An 8,938-nucleotide genomic window follows, 5' to 3' on the forward strand; every position below is an offset into this window, starting at 1 on the left:
CTAATTCACAAAACTGGGGGGGGGAGGTGTTGGGGAAATTCAGGGGCGGGTGTAGGGAAGATGTAGGGAAATCCCTGGTATTAAGGCACATGTACACTGTCCCGCAGTTTGAATTATGGGAGTGTGAGTAGCTGTACGCACCAAAGTGCTACACTGTAACTCCCCCACATGGTCATTAGGGTCATGAACTAAAAGGTTCCTACTTCACATGAATGCCATCCTGTTTGATGGGAACTACATTAATGAAAACTGGGAATCTTTCAGTTCATGCCTGCAGCATCCACCTGGGAAAGTGACAGCGCAGCAGTTTGGCATAGGGAGGCTATTCATCCAGTTTAAAGCCAGACAGTCCTAGATTTGTCCCTGTCTGGTACTGGACGTGGCTTTGTCTGGTGAAAATGAAACGAAGCGGAGACCAGGAATGCAGGAGGATGCCAAGGGGGTGGGGTTGGGGACAGTGCCTCTATGCAGACTGATGCAGGCAGCAAGTGGGCCCACCCAGGGGGTGGCAATTCCACCCAGGCAGGCCAACACATGAATGAGCGGGGCCACCCACACAGGTGGACACTGGCAGGTTGGGAGTGTCTGTAATCTGGGCATACGTCAGTGGCCACCCTACTTCGGTGCCCACTGCTATTCACACTCTCGTTGTTCAAACTATGAGGCAACGTACACATTCCTTAAGTCTCCTTTGTGGATCTTACCCTCAATTGCATTACACTTCTCTCTGCACAAGCATTAGGTACCAACACTAATGACAGCTACTCTAGGATAGTTTTAGAGGTGATGAACCTATTGATTACTAATAAATATGAATTATAAATTTAGCCCCCACTTTTAACAAAAGCATTTTTTTGAATTGTTCTATGAACCAATCCTGATTTCTTCTTAAATGTTTTTCTCCCTCAATCAGAAAGCTACAGGTATTTTAAAATCTTGCGGCTGCATATGTAGCCAAATTAAATTTTTTACCCTGACAGAAAAAAGAATATGAAAGTATTTTACAATGTCCAATTTAAATTCCTTTGGCTGGCTTATCAGCCAACACTTTTACAGTAGAGGAACACAGATAGCATGTAAAAAACGACAAAGAGTCCTGTGGCACCTTATAGACTAACAGACGTATTGGAGCATAAGCTTTCATGGGTATTACAGATCCAGACTAACACAGCTACCCCTCTGATACTCAGATATCATGGTGATGAGTGAGATATAAGAACCTGAACAGAACTGAACATACTTCCCACCATCCTTGAGGAAATTAAAGTCCCAGAAACATCTACCTCATTATAAAGCTTAGGTCATCCAATCAGCAAATAGAAATCATACCATGTGTCTTAAATGGTCAGTTGCAGAGTATGATTGTCAAATTTCTCAAAAATTAAATACTCAAAATACTTGCAATGAAAAGTTTGCAAGAAATCTTTTCACTGAAGTTTGTTTACATAAAGTACTGAGTAGAGCAACTGCAAGTAGCAAGCAAATAAGAAACCAAGTCTATATGCAAACAGTTTGTGAAGAGAAAAAGGGGCTAAATTCACCAGTTAAACCATCTGTTGAGAATTGTTTCCCTGTGATTATAAGTTATTCATATATCCATCAGTATCATACAAGCTACAGCCATTTCACCTAGGGTAACCTCGTTTACAAAATGTTTTAATTGGTACTAATACAAACACTGGAAAAGGGCACTTTCAGATTTCCTTTAACCTTGCAGATTTACATATGTAAATGATCCTGTTTGGTAATTGTTTTCCCTTTCCTGCAGTTTAGTGTCTGGTTTTCTGAGAGATAGCATCCACCAATGAATTCAGAAATGGATGGCGTGGGATATTTGTAATATCTCAAACCCTTTTTTCCCCTGAGAATATTCTGTCATTTTGTATAACCTGAGAATATTATTCTGTTGCTGCTTCTAGTTTTGTATACAAGTCAGAACAAGATATTATATGTAAACCTCTCTTTTTTAGCATTTTTTTTTTCAAAAAACTGTATTCAGCATTAATCTTTCCAATTAAGTTGTTCGCATTTTATTAAATGCATTTATAGCTGAGGTTTTATTAGCTGTAATAGAAGCTTCATTATAAGACAGCCTGTAAGGTACAGTTACAGCTCTGTAAAAGAACATAACTGGCAAGGAGTTCTTTATTTGGATATTTCAATAACCATTTTAACCACAAGACTTTCAGTTAAGAAATCCCTGGCAAATCCCTGCTTAGTTAATATGCTACATATTGCACAAAGCACATACCAGCAGAAAAATGTTGGCATAAACAGGTGTAGGGTTGTTAGAGTGGATGAGATATCTGTGGTAAACAGAAGGCTCAGAGTTTCTGTTAGCACAACTTCAAGTCTGAACAAAGCCGTGCTGTTGCTGCATGATGTATTTTTATAGTGCTGATCACATGTGAATGGCAGTTGAAAAATAGTAATTTGTACTCATTTAAGAAAATAGATCTATGGAAAACAGTGTTTACTAGTTATGTATTTTTTGGTTTGAGTTTTTAGGATTATTTTTCTTTAACAAAACAGCATTTTTCTACATCGCTGACATTTATTGTAAACTAACAAAACCAATAATGCTTTCTGGCTCTTTTTGAAAGGCACTTATACGTTTCTTAGATAAATTTATAGATTGGCTGCTGGGTTAGAAAAATATTTACAGTATATAAAAGTCTGAATGAATGCTACCTGCCCTGGGTTCTCCTGAGTTGTTCAAACTGGGTGCACCTCACCTGTATGAAGGAAAAGTAGCAGAAATCAGTAGATCTCAGCTTAGTGGGTATATGGAATCCCAGCTTCTCAGCATTCACTTCCCTGGGTACCTGGACCATGAAAGCTTCTCTGGTGGTGTTTCATGGCTTTTGGCATGGAGGCTAGGAGTATGAGGAACCACTCTCCATAGCATTTTTCTTCCCTAGTCAGAAGACATCTGCATCTAATTTGCTGCTGTTTGTAGTAATCAAAACTCAGGTTCTGCAGCTGCACCTCTCTTCTGAGTGAGGTTTTGTATGGGCATAGGTCTGCTGCCCAACAGGAGCTTCCCTTTTATAGGAGGCAAAGCATAAAGGACCAGACACAAAGCCTGAGGAGTGTTCTTTTTGGGAATGGGGCTATTGTCCCCATGGAACCACAAGATCGAGAGCCATAGCCCCCCTGCACCACGAGGAGGGAATTTTAAGAAATTCTGCAAGGTTCATCTTAGTTTACAGGGCGCTTACGCCCCCTTTAACAGGTGCAGCTGTTGGCCCACATATGCTAGCACTTTTACTGTAAAAAATGTGTGTTCGGCATTCAAAAGCCTATAATGGTGATCAATTTGTTGCAAATTTGTCTCCAGCAGCATAAAAGCACTACTGTTCTGAATTAAAGATTTGTTAAAACTACTGTGGTAGCCAGACTGCAGTGCAACTACACAGTGCTATCAATGCATTATTGTGTACACAGGTCACAGTGAGGGTTACGTTAAATGGTAGAAAAATCTAATTCATCATTTCCAAATAACATGATATAATAAGGGTTCCTATATGTAGCAAGTAGTTTCATATAGATATGGGCCCAACATGCAAAATTTAGATCTAAATATGAACTTTGAACACTGTTCTTCTGGCCAAGAGTATTCAGATCCAGGGTTTTGCCTCAGGTTTCTTGTTGGCTTGAACAGAGAGACAGACCATCGGACACGTGGCAGACAAAAGAGATAGCTGAAGACAGCATCAGCTAAGGAACATGTAATTGATATTGTTGGATTCCTAAAGCAGCAGTGTCAAGCATAACATTCATCTGAGCCTCACTATCAATAGACATATCCTTCTAAGCCAATAAGTACTTACACCTCTAAATCAAGGGAGAAAGAATAGGACTGGCTTGCAAACCTATCACCTTCTCTACCCCTTCCCTATATCTCCCTCCCTTTTCCGATAATAAGAGTAGAAGGTTCTCACAACTTGGAATCTTACTCTCTGGCTTCTCATAACCTGCGTTATTTCCAATTCTTGACATGTGCAAACCTTTAGTGGTTTGCTCTTGACAGGATAGAGTCAGGACTTTTTACTGGAACCCAGGGCTCTGGGTTTATTGGAAACTCTGAATTGTTATTGGCAACATAATCCAAACAAAAGTGTTTAAACTTGAGCACAGCCTTTCCTTTATAGTCTTGCAATGGGTTAAGAACATCAGAAATTGTTTTTCAGCCAAAATAATAATCCACACTATGAAGAGCAAGGAGCAAGAACATCCTCATGTTTCAGCTGTGTAATTTATTGCTGTTAAGATGGACCTGACGTCTTGGACAAGAGGAAAAAAAATCAATATTAATCCACTCATACTTGTAATGGAAGGATGTGGTCAGATAAAGTATTACTGGATAGTGCAGGACTGTAGTCTGAGTTTGAAGACAGATGCTATATGCTTGCTATGGAAACAATAGACCATAACATTGTATTTGATATGGAAAAATCAATCACCCTGTTACTAGCTAGAAATTGCTACACTTTGAGGCAAGAATATAAAGTACCTCAAGCAGTTGTTAAACAGAAGAGTTTTCATTATTATTTAATCACTTTAGAGGTCAAACCAATTAAAATATCATCTGTCAATCCTTTCTCTAGCATTTGTTTTCAGGGGGATAAATGTTTTCTCAACATCCGTTGTCTTGACTTAAATGGTGACATGCAGAAATAAGAATAAAAAAACCTCCACCATGACCAGATATATTATTTTCCAGCTGGAAAATAATATAAGGTTTTATTTTGGGACTGGAAAGGATTGTGACCCAAAGTTCTCTTCTGGCAGTTTCCCTTAATATTTCTACTGCATTCGGGTCTGGTCTGCAGTCTGTGCTCAGAAAGTGTGATCATTATGGATATGAATCACCAAATAATATGTGATGTATATAAAGTCTTATGAGTGCAGAAGTAAATTTGGGCTAATATCTCTCATGTCTCCCTAATTGTATTATGCCTAATGTTACAAATGCTTCTATTATTAAATGTCCTTTGTCATTTACATTGAAAACAACCACCCCTTGTTTTAGTGGGTTGTATCTTAGCCATTTTCATCATATTTAGCTAAATCTTTGTAAGCAAGTGATCATGGACAGATGAGCTTATAATCAGAAAAAGAGCATCTTTAATTGAACAAGCGTTCTTAAAAATGCTTTTAAAGCCACCTTTAAAACAAAAACAAATATTCAATGACTGTTCGTTGGACTACATGAAATAAAATCCACTCTCTAGCGAACAAGTGACCATATTACAAAAAGATTTCAGTGAGAATTAAAAAAGGACTAGTCTACACTAGGGAAGGAGGGGGGATTGATCTGAGATACGCAACTTCAGCTACGAGAATAGCGTAGCTGAAGTCGACGTATCTTAGATCGATTTACCTCGGGTCCTCACGGCACAGGATCGACGGCCGCGGCTCCTCCGTCGACTCTGCTTCCGCCTCTCGCTCTGGTGGAGTTCCTGAGTCTATGGGGAGAGCATTCGGGGATCAATTTATCGCGTCTAGATGAGACACGATAAATTGATCCCCGATAGATCGATTACTACCCGCCAATCCGGCGGGTAGTGAAGACGTACACTTAATCAGCACCACTGGTGGAAGACAGAGAGCAAGGCTGAACATGTGGACTTAACACCTCACCTTTGGAGCTAGCCGTTCCAGAACGGCACTAGTATACACTCATAAATTAATATGGAAAAAGCTGCATTATGGCTGCCCATTCTGTGCCTGCCCTGGGGATAAACTGAGGATGTACACAGTGCTGAGGATTTTCCACCTGGCATTTTTTACTGACACTAAAATGTATTGTTCGCAAAACCCAACCCTGCTTTTTAGTAGTTATTTCACTATGGACTGGTGCATTTTTAAAGGGCTTAAAATATTTCAGAGTACGAATTCTGAACAGGAAAGTCTTTGTAAGCACAGAAGATACTTTAACACTAGAGCTTGTTGAATAGGAAACCAACTGATTTATAAATATTGCCATTGTTTGTGACTCCCTAAGTTTTCACAAATTTTATCAAAAAAGTCATGCTAGAAATTAATTATCCAGTATTTAGTTATGAACTATAGTCTCCTGTTAAAAATGTTTCAGTCATAAAATCATGAAACAAAAACAACACTGGACAACTTAGGTGATCAACCAGACAACAGAAATAATGAATAGCAAAGCAAACAGATCACAGACAACTGATAATTCTCAGACTACTTGTCCAAACTATTTAGCCAATATTTACAAATAGCAAATACAACTTAAATCAATCATGGTGTGAATGATTGGCTATTCAAAACCAGGAGCTAAATACAAAATATGGACCAATGCTTGGTATTCCTCAAATTGGAGTTGGAGGATCACACTTTCTTCTGAATAAACCAATTAGTTAATCAAAGATTATAGATAGGGTCTAGCATTATGGATGGGAATGTGTGAAAATACTTTTGAAACAGAGGCAATTGAATTCCATGGCTTTAAGAAGCAGGAAGGGAGAAGGTAAACATTGAGCACTATATTTTAAATCTGTTCAAATATATTTAAACTGTGCTCATTCTTGTTTGGAATCAACCATGCAGAAGAAATATTCAAAGTAAGAGCATGAATTCATCCAGGAGCTCTTCTAGGGCTTGGTCCCGCTGAGCCCACTGATTCAGCTGGTTTTGGATCAGGCTCCGAAAGCGCATACATGTGGAAACATTTTTTTTTATTTATTTACTAATTTTTTTATTTTAGCTCTCTAGTCAGGTTTTTCCTCAAGCACTTACAAGCTTTATTTATTATTCATTTTCATCTTAGGAAGAGAAACTTGAAATATTTATTTGTAGGATATTTTAAAAAATGCTTTTCACAATTGCCAGATATATTAAATGGCTAAAATCTCTCTAAAACAGCCAGTGTGATTATCTTCCCTGAAATCTCACTTTAAAAAAGGTTAATAATTAAAACATTTTACTCTAAACCCAGGCAAATAGTTAATAGGATGAAATGGTTACCTAGAGAGAATCTGTGGATTGTATTTGCATTCATTTCAGTAGGCTTTTAGTCTAGTTTAGTTTAATTTTAAGTCTAACAACATTAATCATTTCTGGGAAATGCTAACCACAGTGACAGACCTTGCTATGCTGAATGTTTTACAACGAAGCCATTTCTAGCCATAAGCTGCCACTGCGAGCAAACAACTGACGGCCAGCAGTGTTTTTGTCAGATTCTGACAAGTGAATCAATAAAAAGACACAGCAAAGGTTCAATCAGAACAGACACCACTAATACGACTGGCCTTTTGGGACCCACAGAAGCGAGGAACTGCTTTTCCATGTTAATTTCTCTTCACTACCCTGGGGGTTATCACCTTCTTTGGCCTCTGTTAATTAAAAACTGCCTCCTGTTAAAGTTCCTTGGCAGACATTTTCCTCACATCAGCTCATTTTGCTGGCTGCTGAGAGAGGAAATGAGGAGAATGAGAGCTCTGAAACTTATGTGAAGAGTTGCCAAAACCCTATTTCATCATCTCCAATCAACATAAATGTACAGATTTCATTCAGATACTGAGAGGAGCTTACAAAAATATGCAAAAAGTGGATTTAAAATGTTCGTTATGTCACTGCATATTTTTGAGGAGGATACAGCTATCTAAATAACTTCATGATACAATATTTTGAAGTGTACTGTATGGAGTTTTTTTCCCCACACAAAAGTAGGCATAGTATGAGCTATATATTTAATGAGCTTCTGAAATGCACCCAAAAAACTGCAGGTGAACCTAGGGTTACCATATTTTAATTTAAAAAAAGGAGGACACTCCACGGGGCCCCAGCCCCACCCCAACTCCGCCCCTTCCCCGCCCCAACTCCGACCCTTCCCCAAAGTCCCCGCCCCAACTCTGCCCCCTCCCCTGAATGCTCCGCCCCCCTGCTCCTCCCCCTCCCCTGCTTCCCGCGAATCAAATATTCGCGGGAAGCCTGAAACAGGGAGGCAGCAGGTAAGCTGGGGTTGGGGCGGGGCGCGGCGCAGTCCAGTCTGGGCCCCCCAGCCGAGCGCTCCTCCGGCGGCCAGCCGGCCCAGGCCAAGAGGCTCTGGCCCCGGTGTCTCCCGCCCGGCTCGGCTCGTGTCCTGGGGCGCCGGCCCTGGTTCCAGCCGAGCGGCTCCAGCCTGCCTTAGCCCCGGCGGCCCCAGACCCCAGCCGAGCACCGCGGGCCCCCGGCCCCAGCGGCTCCAGCCCCCGGCCAAGCACCGCCGGCCCCAGTGGCTCCGGCCTGGACCCAAGCCCCACAACCCCTCCCTCCCTATTTTCCCGGACATGTCCGGCTTTTTGGGATTTCCTCCCGGACTGGGATTTGAGCCCAAAAAGCCAGACATGTCCAGGAAAATCCGGACGTATGGTAACCCTAAGTGAACCTATTTGTGCTTGCAAAAATCTGCATTTTTGTATACCTTGGAATGTATATGCAAAACAGGTAGCCGTACACCCCACTGCAGGATTTAGCAAATCCAAAGCCTTTTAAAAGCTGCAAATATGGCCCTGTATGTGATTGTACTTGCACCCATCCTAGTTTTAGTACTTCAGTCCTCAATGGACTGGGGCCTGGTTTCCTTAGACTCTCCCTCTCCACCCATCAACCACTAGATCCGCTGTGTTCAACAGAAATGCTGACGAAGCCCAAGCTGCAGGGCCGGTGCTACCATTTAGGCAAATTAGGCGGTTGCCTAGGGCTCCAAGATTTGGGGCGCCAAAAAGCAGTGCCCCCAATTTTTTTTTTTACAGCATTCCTACGCCCCCTCCCCGAGCGCGCGGTCACTGCTCCACTTCTCCCACCTCCCAGGCTTGCAGCGCCAATCAGCTGTTTGGCGCTGCAAGCCTGGGAGGGGAGGAGAATTAGAGCGGGGGCGATGTGCTTGGGGAGAAGGCGGAGCAGAGGTGAGCTGGGGTGGGGAGCTGCC

The sequence above is a fragment of the Trachemys scripta genome, chromosome 6 (assembly GCF_013100865.1).
Source record: "Trachemys scripta elegans isolate TJP31775 chromosome 6, CAS_Tse_1.0, whole genome shotgun sequence".
NCBI lineage: Eukaryota > Metazoa > Chordata > Testudines > Emydidae > Trachemys > Trachemys scripta.